Source organism: Schistocerca serialis, chromosome 1, assembly GCF_023864345.2.
Source record: "Schistocerca serialis cubense isolate TAMUIC-IGC-003099 chromosome 1, iqSchSeri2.2, whole genome shotgun sequence".
Taxonomy (NCBI): domain Eukaryota; kingdom Metazoa; phylum Arthropoda; class Insecta; order Orthoptera; family Acrididae; genus Schistocerca; species Schistocerca serialis.
Genome location: NC_064638.1, coordinates 831,515,504 through 831,528,510, shown reverse-complemented (window position 1 = coordinate 831,528,510; position 13,007 = coordinate 831,515,504). Strand labels below are relative to the sequence as shown.

Sequence of the window (13,007 nt, the reverse complement as noted above, 5' to 3'; positions counted from 1 at the left end):
TAGGCTGTCAATTGCATGGAAAGTGTTTCTGAAGAAGAGAAAATTGTTAACCCTGAGTACTGATTTAACTGTCAGAAAGTCCTTTCTGAAAATATTTGTATGGAGTGTAGCCATGTATGAAAGTGAAACATGGATGATAAATAGTTTAGACAAGAAGAGAACTGAGAAATGTTGTGCTACAGAAGAATGCTGAAGATTAGATGGGCAGATCATGTATCTACTAATGAGAAGGTACTGAATAGAATTGGGGAGAAGAGGAATTTGTGGCACAACTTGACTAGAATAAGGGATTGGATAGTAGGACACGTTCTGCAGTGTCAAGGGATCACCAATTTAGTGATGGAGGGAAGCGTGGAGGGCAAAAATTGTAGAGGGAGACCAAGAGACAAATACACTAAGCAGATTCAGAGGGACGTAGGTAGTTACTCTTAGTTGAAGCTTGCACAGGATAGACTAGCATGGAGAGCTGCATCAAACCAGTCTCTGGACTGAAGACCACAACAACAACGACAATACATATTAATTTATTGCCTATATTTAAATCAATGACAATTTAATTACATTATTCACTGTTTTAACACATCCTGCATGTAGTAAATGTTCGCATGACAATTATATTTGTGTTCTGAAATCACTGCCCTGTTAATTTCTGTGGTGTGTCAATGATGAGGTCTGTCTCATTTAATATGAACAGTGTCCAACAGGTTTATAATTTCTCACATGGAGTTCTTTTCTGTAATTATACACATGTAGCAGACTGATCTATTAAATCTCCAAAGCAGGCTGCAGGAATGAGGAGTAAGAAAAGAAACTGAACAAAATTAGTTATGCAAAGTTCTTAATTAAGAAGAATCCTTCAGAGAAGTTTTAAAGAATACTTCCAGCTGTTCATACCTATGCATGCATCCTGTCCTGGAGTAATGGCTAACTGCTTCTACAGATTTTTTGTGAATTCTATTCTTTCAGTGAGTTTAACATTCCATGCCAATTTGCAAGATTTGCAAGCTGATTCCTTCCATCAGGCACAATAATACAAATACCTACACTGGGCCTAAACACGAGTTAAAATCCCCAATGGCAGGTTTACAATGACAAGATAATGCACAGTTACCTGAGAAGCATTTTAATTTTGTCTAAGTATGCATTCCAGTTTGAATATTTATATGATCTGTACACAACCATTTTGTCTTATGCCCTGATTAGTGTGAATGATTTTAATATTTGTGATGATTTATTATAACACTAAGGCAACAGAATGCAAAAAGCAACCCAGGTACTGAGAATAGACTGTGAGTTCAGTACATGATCTTCAAGTTCAATTGATGGCATAAAGTGAGCAGACACAAGACAACAGCACCTGAATCTCTCATATCCAGTTTACTTCATTTAAAATTAGCTGGGATTTAATGTGTTTACAACACAGAAGGTTTTATTTTTCAGTAATTTCATGATCTATTAGAAACTAAATGTCATCTGCAAAGAAAACTCATAGAACATCAAAGTCAAATGGCGGATTATGAACAAGAGTGAGACTGAAAGGGGATAGATGCTCTATCTAATGTGATCCCAGGAGAAACTGTTTTCCATTTATAAAATCAATATCTATATTTGATTTTGTAAGAATTCTTGCTTCCCAGTTAAAGTATGAGCTGAAGCATTTTGGTGTAGGAAAGGAGAAAGTATTGATATACTGTAATCAATACCTTTCTTATGTCACTTGAAATTAATGGGAATTTCAGATTTTTCTCCTTGTGCGAACTACCACCTCAGTTAGAGGAGGTTAGTGTAGGAGCTTAATTCTCAGATGGTGCTAGATATTTCCTTGAGCCTCCTTATGAATGTTCCTTTTGACAAATCTGTTTGTGCGCAGAGATTTGTATAATGGTTTCTGTATCATATGAAACATTCTCTCAACCAAACACTGTTACGAGTAATGTTTGAGAGGACTGATATATCGTATCCAAGAAGGCTATGATTAGTAAAGTACTGTGATCTTCAAATCACCACTAGATCCTCTTCATGCCACTACTATCAACGTTTATACAAAGTGTCACGGGACAATTTGTTCCAGTCATTTCATTTAAACCCATGTCATGCTCCTGCAAACAACTACAGGAGATAGTGTGATTAGTTTCTTGCGTTGTTGCAAGCAGCCATGTTACATATTCCCATCTTCTCAGTGGATAATTCTAGGGATTGTCGCTGCACGGGGTAGCCAAGCGGTGTGAGACGCCTTGCCACAGTCCGCACAGTTCCCCCTGTCAGGTTTGGGTACTCCCTCGGGCTTGGGTATGTGTGTTGTCCTTAGTTTAATTAGATTTAGTAGTGTGTAAGCTTAGGGACCGATGACCTCAGCAGTTTGGTTCCATAAGACCTTACCACAAATTTCCAATTTTCTAGGGATTGTCCAAAAGTCATACTTGGCACTGAAAATAATCTGATTTTTCAAAATGTGATATGAAGGAAAATGTTCAAATAAAACATCTTCCTACTGAGCTGAGAAACTGCAACACTCTCATTAATGATTATTTTCATATTTGTTGTATGTTATTCTCATAAAATGAAGCAAAGCAATGTGCACAACACAATAATTTATATATTTATTTTATTTTTATGTGAACTCTTGTGGGTACACGTAATTTACAGTAAGTTGTTGAACATCATTAAATATGATACTGCTTCTATCATTATAAAACATCAGTAATTATTTAAGGGTACAATAGAGAGTATTGATATATTACTATTATTAGCATAGTTTCAGTGGCAACAATACTACTATGGTTTCAATGCATAATACTAGTGCATTATGATTGGTACATCATTATTTATCAAAGAACTCTTTCCGGCTATAGAAGCCATCGTCAGTTACATATGCCTTCCCTGCAGCTTTGAATACTGCAATGCTGTTTACTGACTGTATGTTATTCAGTAATTTTCTAAATATCTTTTCTCCAAGATGCAGAACTTCATTTTTGCAGAGCATAGTTTTTTTCAGTGTATATGGAGACAAGTTCTTTGTCTTGTGGTTTCTGCATCTTCATTTTTTAGGAAAAGTGAGGGATTTTCAATCACATATTGCTTTATGGATGGGGTTGCAATTTATCGCCCATTGAGTGGGCCTACACTACACAGCTGTTTGTCAAATCATAGCAATCTAAATCTATTTTCCAAGCATTTCCAGAGGCTTCTGTTTTGCAGAAAACCAGCACTTATTAAAACTGTTGTTAATTCTGGAAATGTTTTTTCTGTTCAGTGGTTGAGTACAAGTTGCGATGAAAACCACGCCAGAACAAAACAAAGCTGCGTGGCAGACTGGATCTGAAACTCGGATTTTTACCTTCTGTGGGCAGTACGCGAAAAATATCTCTATTTGGGTATGTCTTACAGAACGATATGTTCAACCTTTGAGTTTTGTACGTCAGGCATGCATTAGATTGCTCAATTGTTGGCGCATTCACTACCTAAGGGCAAATACATGTTCGAGTAACGGTACCGATCATAATTTTATGTTTTTATTTCAATAATCACAGGCCTTGGCGAATGACATATTTTAAATACCCCGCCGGTACCCCTCACGCGCATGCGTAGGCTACTGCAAGGGCAGTGGTCATATCGTTGGAACGAGATAATAACGGCGATCACTTGATCGATACTGTTGTGACAGGCAGAGTTCTTCGCAGACCCTTCAGGATCGGCTTCATAAGGTATCGGCAGACTGCACTAACTTACAATTTCATTTCATAGTAATGGTTGCTTTAGAGCTATGCGTAATTCGTAACCTATAACTCGGGAAAAGGAAAACAAAACACAACAACTTCTTTCGCTGAGTACCGACACGCTAAACACTAGCATGGCTAAAATCCTCGTTGCCAATTAGGCGTACTTACGTCACGCTAGTATTATAAAAGATTGCTTTGTTTTTCCGAAATACCTCGAAGTTCTCTACACATGCGGATAGCAGGGAATACCTGAGATAAAAGCAATTAATCTGAATGATAACAAACAAGTTCAATCATATTAAAACTTACAATAACATAACCGTATGAATCTGTTATGTAAGTTACGCAATAGAAAGGCATATCTATGCCAACGCAAGTCGGAACTTGACGTGACAATCATGAGCTTTAAAATGTTGGCCTTAAAGGCGAACCATTCGCATTTTCGTCGACAGAAATTAGCATAACAAGTCATTATGACTATCATCCAGTTAAAAGATCGAGCGCGCATCAGATACAAAATAAAATTACACATGATTTTCATGGTAGCCATTGTGTAACTACGTGAACTCATTGTTACAGCTTCAGAGAGGATGATCGTCTGAAACACTCAGACCAACGACTACACCTCTTTCCGTGTAGATCGGTGTTTACTTGGGTCTTTAACTAGCTACGCGAAGAAAAAATTAAATTCATTGTATTCCTTTTCATTGCAGAAAATGTAATCACAAGTTCCTTGAAGCTGAAATAGTATCTGTCGAGAGATGTCTATGTGAAATTAAGTGACAGTGGGCTGGAAAAGATGAGTTGTTTTTAGTCGTTTGAAAGCTTCATGAAAGTATAAGCATCGCGAAATAGTAAAACACAATAGTCAATAAGAAGTGAGTTGTGAGTTGTAAATCGAATAAGGCAATTGCATTCGGGTTTAAATTAATTGTGACGTATGTAAAACCTTAGAGTTGCTGTAATGTTCTGCAATCTCAGAGCAGAACACATCGCATTCGAAGTTTGTGACGTAAGACCGGAGAAAGATCCGCTGGTGCAAATGCCATTTAGATTTGGCTTCTAAGACGACATATGTCTGTTGATATTACTCAGAATACGTTGATAGCAACGTAATTTTTAACAAAATTGCTTGTGAGTAATTCTCATCTATCGACAACGAATTTGCATGTGCTGTTGTCTCAAGTTGCTTATTTATCGATCAGTTGTTTGTATTTATTCTTTCTATTGATGTGCTTCTTTATTGTGTTATGCGAAGCGTTAAATACGAGCAATTCCATTATCATTATCTGCATCTATACTCAGCAAGCCATTGTGAAGTGCATCGCAGACACCTGTGTACTGTATGCTCTCGATTGAAGATAATTGCGAAATAAGTACTTACCTGTTAGGCTCACTACGTAATACGCAACTTCAGTATCTGGCTGTAGATTAAGTTTTCTTACTTTACTTTTATCAGCATGAGGATGTGAATTACGTATAACCTGAGTACTAAAGCAGTACCTGTATGCGAGAGAATAGTCTGAATTTAACTGCATCATAGCCGAAATACACTTTAAATTACAAATGCTTTTAGGATTTCCTTCTTTGGTATCAGATGTTAATAGTTTAATTACATGGTGCCACACTTTGGGTTTAGTGGTTTTGTTATTTACAATTTTACTGTATAGGACAATACAGAATGTGACTCGCAGTCTCGTACGCATATTCACATAGTTTTATTTTATTTATTTTTTGATCATCAGTCTTCTCGCTTGTTTGATGGTGGCAGCTGCTACGACGTTCTCTCATGTGCCATACTCTCCATCCTAAAGTAGAATGTACACTCAACATCCTCGATTGTTGAATATATACGAGTCATAGCCGTAACGCTGTAATCCTGCGTCCATGACAGAAGTGCTACAACTGCCCATCCCCCCGCCCTCCGATCCTCCCAAAGAACTACCTTGTTGTGTCAGGTTTTTTTTCGCAGATATATAAATTTTATAGTTTTGTAAGTAGGATTCAATGAAGCATTATTCCTCCTGTAATATAATTAATCAGTTACAGAAAGCATTTTCTTGAATTCTTTTTTAGTTTGCACAGCATATCGTACCAACCGAGACTTGCGAGCATTTATCGTTTTTGATTTCTTCCTCCACCGTCGCGCCTCGCTCGCCCTCGTCGTCAAAAATCGGAAGTCTTCGGCCAAGTAACATAATTTGCTTCAGTACCCTAATTTGCTTCATTACCCTCTCACCTACCTTCGTTGAACTTGATTGAGCTGTGTAGGCGGTAGCTGTTTGAACCGAAGCGCACGCAGGACCTTACGCGTACCATAGCAGAGAAACGATTCAGCTGTTCCCAGCAGAAACGGCCATTTGCAGGAACGACTATAAATACTGAACCAGTGATTTGAAGGGCACGAGAGACATCAAAAGGAAACTGAAGAAAAAAATAAAAGGATGTCTACTTCACGTCTGCTGAGTAATCAAGTCTTCCTTAAAATTATACTTAAATGATTGTAACTTACAATTTTTTGTATGAGGTCGACATCAAAAGACAGTAAGTTACAGACACATGCTCAAGAATGTAGTGTCTCTTTCTGACATGTAGGGACGAAAATGCTGTGAGTGATCAATTGAAGAAAGTTGCATGAAACTTAGGAAGTTGCAGATACTGAGATTACGTTATTTTTACATTCGCTATGTTTTCCACTTTCAGTTCTTATATAATGTTTCCTTACACATCTTCTCCGCTGTCTTGCTGTGATTTCCAATATAACATGAATCAGGCATTTCATTCCCTGACCTGTTTAAAACAGGGATAGAGTCCTTTGACATCATGTCTACAAACGCTACTCTAAAGCTAGTGAGTGGTCTAGTTATTTTATTAAGTCTGTGAGCGCATTGTTGCCACATGAGATAGACGTCTGTTTGATAATAGTAGTTTCTCTTTTATTATGCTGTTTGGAAGAAATGTCTCTGTAGAAATGGCACGGTGATGGCTGCATACGTTCGCAGTCGCGGGACGAAGGAGAAGCTTCTTCACATAGACAGAAAATAGGAACACGAGGGTTAGGAGAAGTCAAATACCTCTCCTGGTTCATATTTAAACCGTTCTACTTTCATGTTGTTTTTTTTCGGTAAAGTTTATAATCGTGTTCCTTCTTCCAGTTAGTGTTCTTACATATTCCCTTCCTATGCAGCTGAGAGCCTCTCCATTTATTATTTTATAGGTCCACTTAATTTTCTGGTCTCTCCTGTAACGCCTCATCTCAAACACTGGTCTATATTTGTTACCAGTGGCTCGCCTAACCACGGGAACATTGTAGGACCATGCAAAGAATCTTGGAATTTAAGTCAGGACGGAGATTAACTGATATTTATGTGTTCTAATAACTGGCAAAAATCGCAAAAAAAATGTAAAAGACTGAATGGATGAAGCACAAGAGCTGTTATTCTGGGCAGCTTGTAAAACAAGTTAACTATACAACAATATGCCACAAATTATAACCAAATTAAGTAAAATAGTCGCGTGGCAAAATAAGCAAGTAGCGAGCTGCTCAGAATATAGACTGGGTTCCCATAAGTGCGACACTTACATTTACCCAATATCAGCAAAGTCACGGCAGCCAGTGACCACAAAACTAAGTTCTCCATCCGCAACTCACTACTTTCAAAAAACCCTATATGGAGGTGACGACTCAATGCTGTTGCCCATGTGGTGGACATGAATATTGCTTATTTTACGAAAAAAGAAGAGGAACGTTGTAAGTAATTCTCACGTGCTGATCGGAAGGCATCTCGCTGTCTCACCCTTTAATGTCCGAACAAAGGAGGGAAACATGAGGTGCTCAGTTATTCTCTGGGGATGGTAGTGGTCAGGGCTAGGAAAGCACCGTCTCTGTCGACAAAAGCACAAAGCAGGTCGCAGCCCCACTTCCGCAAAAACTGCCCAACTCTAAGGGGCCTTAGCCCTCTATAATGAGATTCACTGACCACCTCCTGCCGACAAAGAGGGCCCAGAGACCACACCAGGAAACACTTTTCCAAGTAGAAAAAACAAAGTTTTCCTCCTAGCAAATGTGTTCAGTGCACTCTAAATAAAATTAACCATGAAGTGATGGCAAAAATGAAGTAGTATAACATACTGATACATGACAATAATGTCAATGTAATTCACTATACTTAAATATCTAGAACTTGTATTGTTTAGAACGCCGCACGAAACACAAGCTCCTGTCTCACTGCAACAAGATCTGTAGAAAATGCTGTAAATTGCTCATGGTAATTTGTAGAGTGCATTCATTCATTGATTCTAAAAATCAGTAACTAGACTGAAACGCCAACGAGGAACATCATGTATGCCTAGGTAAAATATCCTCCAGGCACAGCGGGCCTATATATTGTCAACCATCTTTCCCAATAGCTTCTATTTTTTCTGAGGAATTTAAACATATTGCATCATTTCACATTGTCAAACGCTTTTTGAAAATCGACAAATTGCCTTTGATATTTACTTATTTATTTAATCGTATGGTTAGGGCCAGGCTGTTCGCCAGGTGCTGGTCTTTCAATTTGACGCCACATCGGCTACCTGTAGTCGATGAGGATGATTGGATGATGACAGCACAGCACCCAGTCCCTGGGCGGAGAAAATGCCCCGAACAAGGCAGGAATCGAACCCAGGACCAGAGGATTGACAATCCGTCACGCTGACCATTCAGCTACTGGGGGCGGACATTGATATCTTATGTATTGTGTGGATGATATTTTTCTGGAAATCCCATGTATATTCTATTAACTAAACACATTTTTACCTTGTTTCACAAGATTCAATATTAGTGCATACCCTAGGTTTCTAATTAACAAGCGCATTTTTTAGTAGTCTACACAAATGATTCCAAAGATTGCAACTACATAAAGGTAAAAACATCAGCTCCTTAATTTATCAACTCTTGACTTAAACGTTCCAAGTAATCACTGCTGACAATTTTGACAGTTACATTTGTATGCTACAACATTCATTAGGAAAGCATTTACAATAATTATGAATTAACATAAACTAGAGTAGAGCTATGTGCACAGGAATGGGAATTTGTGTCATTATCTAGTAGTGAATAGGAACTTTTTCACAATCCTAGTGAAGGTTAGTTCTATTTCAGAGATTTAGCAACTCTGTCTACGTGAGCTCTTGGTTCCCCTTAACCCCTCATCGAGGATGAAACACTACCTTACCACTAATCCTAACCACACCCACTTAGTCCTTTATATTTCCATCTGACAGGGGAAAGCCACGGGAAACCATCCCATGTATTGTTACCACGAAAATCTATCATGGATTAAGACTATGGATATCCAAAGGAATGTTCACAAGACTGTGACTTGCAAACCAAAATCGGAATATTAGGATAAGCAGAGTATCACTGGAGAGGCAGTGAGCACTTCAAAACAGCTTATCGCAATCTGCACTACTGTAAAAAGACAAGACACTATTTAACATTGTTATCAAACATCTCGAAAAGTTCTTGACCGATTTCCTTCAGATTTTTACATGATAGTTTAATAAACACTTGGATGGACACAGGCTATATTTTTTCCATATACAGTATATAAATATACCACGTGGTTACAATTAAACTTTCCCTATTTAACACATTATAACACGGAAACTAATTACCATACGAGTACCAAACTTGGTAGCATTAATGTCCAGAGTATGGGATGCATGATTTCCATGTGTCACAGGGTCACTGTCCAGTTCTAACTATGGCCACCAGGTGCCATGATCAGTCATCGTGATTCATAGTCTCATTCACCTGACCAGTTGCAGTGCACTTATTGGCGTGTCAACGTGAACTTGGACAACAGGAGACGGACATTATTGGTGAAGCTCTATTATCAAAACAACTGTAATGCTGCAGCTACACATCAAGAACAACGCCGGCTGAAAGGCTAACAGAAGGGTCCTCTTTCTCCACCTGCTGTGCAAAGCATGATAAAGAAGTTTGAATCAACCAGAGAACTGGGGCGTCGCTCTGGGAAGTGGCCGACGACGGGTTGCACCATACTAGGTTGATGATGACGATGTTTGGTTTATGGGGTGCTCAATTGCTCAGCCATCAGCGCCTGTACAAAGTCCCAATCTTTACACAGTCCAATCTAGCCACTTTCACGAATGATGATGACAACAAAAACACCAAGTTCTCGGATAGAGAAAATCCCTAACCCTGCCGGGTAGTGAACCCAGGACCCCGTGATCTAGAGGCTGCAATGCAAATCACTAAACCATGAGCTGCGGACCAGGTGGATGATGAAATCGCTGTTGCTATGACAGACAACGCTGCCCGCAATTCCTGATCATCAGGCAGTGCTGTGTCACTACAGTTGAACATCCCATAGTCCCCTGTACGGAAGGTGCTTCGAACTGTTCTCAAATGGTATCCAGAGAAAACCAATATTGTACACAGCTTGCAGCACAGAACGCACAACAACGTGTTGACTTCGGTCTCCAGTTCTCGCAAGGACTGAAGTTGACCAGGACTGGTCCTGGACCATCCTATCGACAAACGAAGCTCATTTTTCTCTGACAGGTGATGTGAACACACAGAATTGCCGAGTGCGGGGATGTTCACCTCCAGTCAATGTGCATGAAGTTCCTCTGTATGGTGAATGTGTCATACTGTATGGTGTGGCTTCATGGCTACGTTCATCATTGGCTCATTCTTTTTTCAACAGGTTGGCGCTCAAGCACCAAAGACATGCAGTGTGACTGACCAGAGTTACTGTGATATGCTCCACCAGCATCTCATACCTGCCCTACAGGAAAGAGACTTACTGAACTCAACAGTTTTCGTGCAAGATGGGGCCCCACCGCACATTGCTCGTGAAGTTCACCTGCTTCCCCGAAAAACATTTGGAAACGTCAGCTGATCGTTTCTAAATGCTTGGCCGGCACAATCACCTGATCTCACTCCCTATTATATCTGGTTGTGGGTCTACCTGAAGGATAGGGTTTACCAGGAGAACATTCACACATGTGCTGATCTGAAGCACAGCATATCAAGACAGGTATCCAGCCAAACTATGGACATGCTTCGTTCTGCTGAGCAGAATGCAGTCATGCGCTTTTAGACTCTTCTGGACACTGATGGGCGCCAGCCCCTTTTGTAGCAGTAATGGTACCAATATTTAATGGTATGATGTACCGTAGCAGCACATTATAAGTGTTTCAGTTAAATTGATTTCGCATTATTTCTTTTCCTCGAATCCTTGACATTAATGGTACTAAGTTTGGTACTCATACAGTAATTTGTTTCTGTGTTAAATAAGGAATGTTTAATTATAGCAACCCAGTATATAATATGTAAAGGGAGATGTTGTTACGAAAACCTTGACAAGTTCTTGACGATTTACTTCAAATTTTTACACTTGGATGGACATAGACAATAAATGGGAGAAACGCTGTTACCAAAAGGCTCGGTAAGTTGTTGACCGGTTTACTTCAAATATTTACAAAATGCGGTAATAAACATTCAAAGAGACATAGGATATATGTATATAAACACACATCAAAAAACGTTTTGCATCACCTCGGTACCGAGAGTACCGGAACACGTATAGAAAATTGCAATAGAGATCAACATAAACATTATTTCCGCCCTTTTTATTGCTCATGAAAACCACACATTGCATGTTGTACCGCCATACAGCGAGACCTTCAGAGGTGGTGGTCCAGATTGCTGTACCCACCGGTACCACTAATACCTAGTAGCATGTGCTCTTGTATTGATGCATGCCTGTATTCATTGTGGCATACAATCCGGGAGTTCATCAAGGCACTGTTGGTCCAGATTGTCCCACTCCTCAACGGCGATTTGGCGTAGATCCCCCAGAAAGGTTGGTGGGCGACATCGTCCATAACCAGCCCTTTTCAATCTATCCCAGGTATGTTCGATAGGGTTCATGTCTGGAGAACATGCTGGCCACTCTAGTCGAGCGGTATCGTTATCCTGAAGGAAGTCATTCACAAGATGTGCACGATGGTGACGCGAATTGTCGTCCATGAAGACAAATGCCTCGCAAATATGCTGCCTGTATGGCTGCACTATCGGTCGGAGGATGGCATTCACGTATCGTACAGTCGTTACGGCGCCTTTCATGACAACCAGCGGCATACGTGCACCCCACATAATGCCACCCCAAAATAGCAGGGAACCTCAGTCTTGTTGCACTCGCTGGACAGTGTGTCTAAGGCGTTCAGCCTGACCGGGTTGCCTCCAAACACGTCTCTGACAATTGTCTGCTTGAAGGCATATACGACACTCATCAATGAAGAGGACATGATGCCAATCCTGAGTGGTCCATTCGGCATGTTGTTGGGTCCATCTGTACCGCGCTGCATGGTGTCACAGTTGCAAAGATGGACCACGCCATGGACGTCGGGAGTGAAGTTGCGCATCATGCAGCCTATTGTGCACAGTTTGAGTTGTAACACAATGTCCTGTGGCTGCATGAAATGCATTATTCAATAAGGTGGCGTTGCTGTCAGGGTTCCTCTAAGCCATAATCTGTAGGTAGCGGTCATCCACTGCAGTAGTAGCCCTAGGGCGGCCTGAGCAAGGCATGTCATCGACAGTTCCTGTCTCTCTGTATCTCCTCCATGTCCGAACAACATCGCCTTGGTTCACTCTGAGATACCTGGACACTTTCCTTGTCGAGAGGCCTTCCTGGTACAAAGTAACAATGCGGACGTGATCGAACCACGGTATTGACCGTCTAGGCATGGTTGAACTACAGACAACACGGGCTGTGTACCTCCTTCCTGGTGGAATGACTGGAACTGATCGACTGTTGGACCCCCTCCATCTAATAGACGCTGCTCATGCATGCTTGTTTACATCTTTGGGCAGGTTTAGTGACATCTGCAAACAGTCAAAGGGACTGTGTCTGTGATACAATATTCACAGTCAACGTCTATCTTCAGGAGTTCTGGCAACTGGGGTGATGTGAAACTTTTTTTAATGTGTGTGTATATATATATCATCATCATCTTGAGGCCTTATTCCTGCTACAATGCGGTGTCAGCCTTGTTACTATTGGTATGGCAGTCTTAGTTGCAGAGGGTGGCTGGATGCTCTTCCTGCTGCCACCCCGAACACCGGGGACGGAATCAGTGTATTCCAGCGGTCTGCGTCTAGTGTGAGCCATGGAATAGGGTGAACATGTTTCAGTTGTATACGAGTCATGTAACTGAGGCAGTACGTGAGGACCACCCTGGTATTCACCCAGTAGGATGTGGAAAACC

At 40.5% G+C, this 13,007-nt stretch overlaps 1 protein-coding gene across 2 annotated transcripts in view; it reads left to right on the top strand.

Annotated features, from left to right (window-relative positions):
* Nucleotides 1-3,646: 3,646 nt before the first annotated feature.
* Nucleotides 3,647-13,007, top strand: part of LOC126484756 (beta-mannosidase) — a 254,100-nt gene continuing 244,739 nt past the window's right edge. Inside the window, exon 1 of one of the 2 annotated variants that reach the window (XM_050108362.1) lies at nt 3,647-3,704. The gene's annotated coding sequence lies outside the window, so the exon portion shown is untranslated. The remainder of the gene's footprint in view (nt 3,705-13,007) is intronic. The other variant, XM_050108354.1, reaches the window with a different exon arrangement.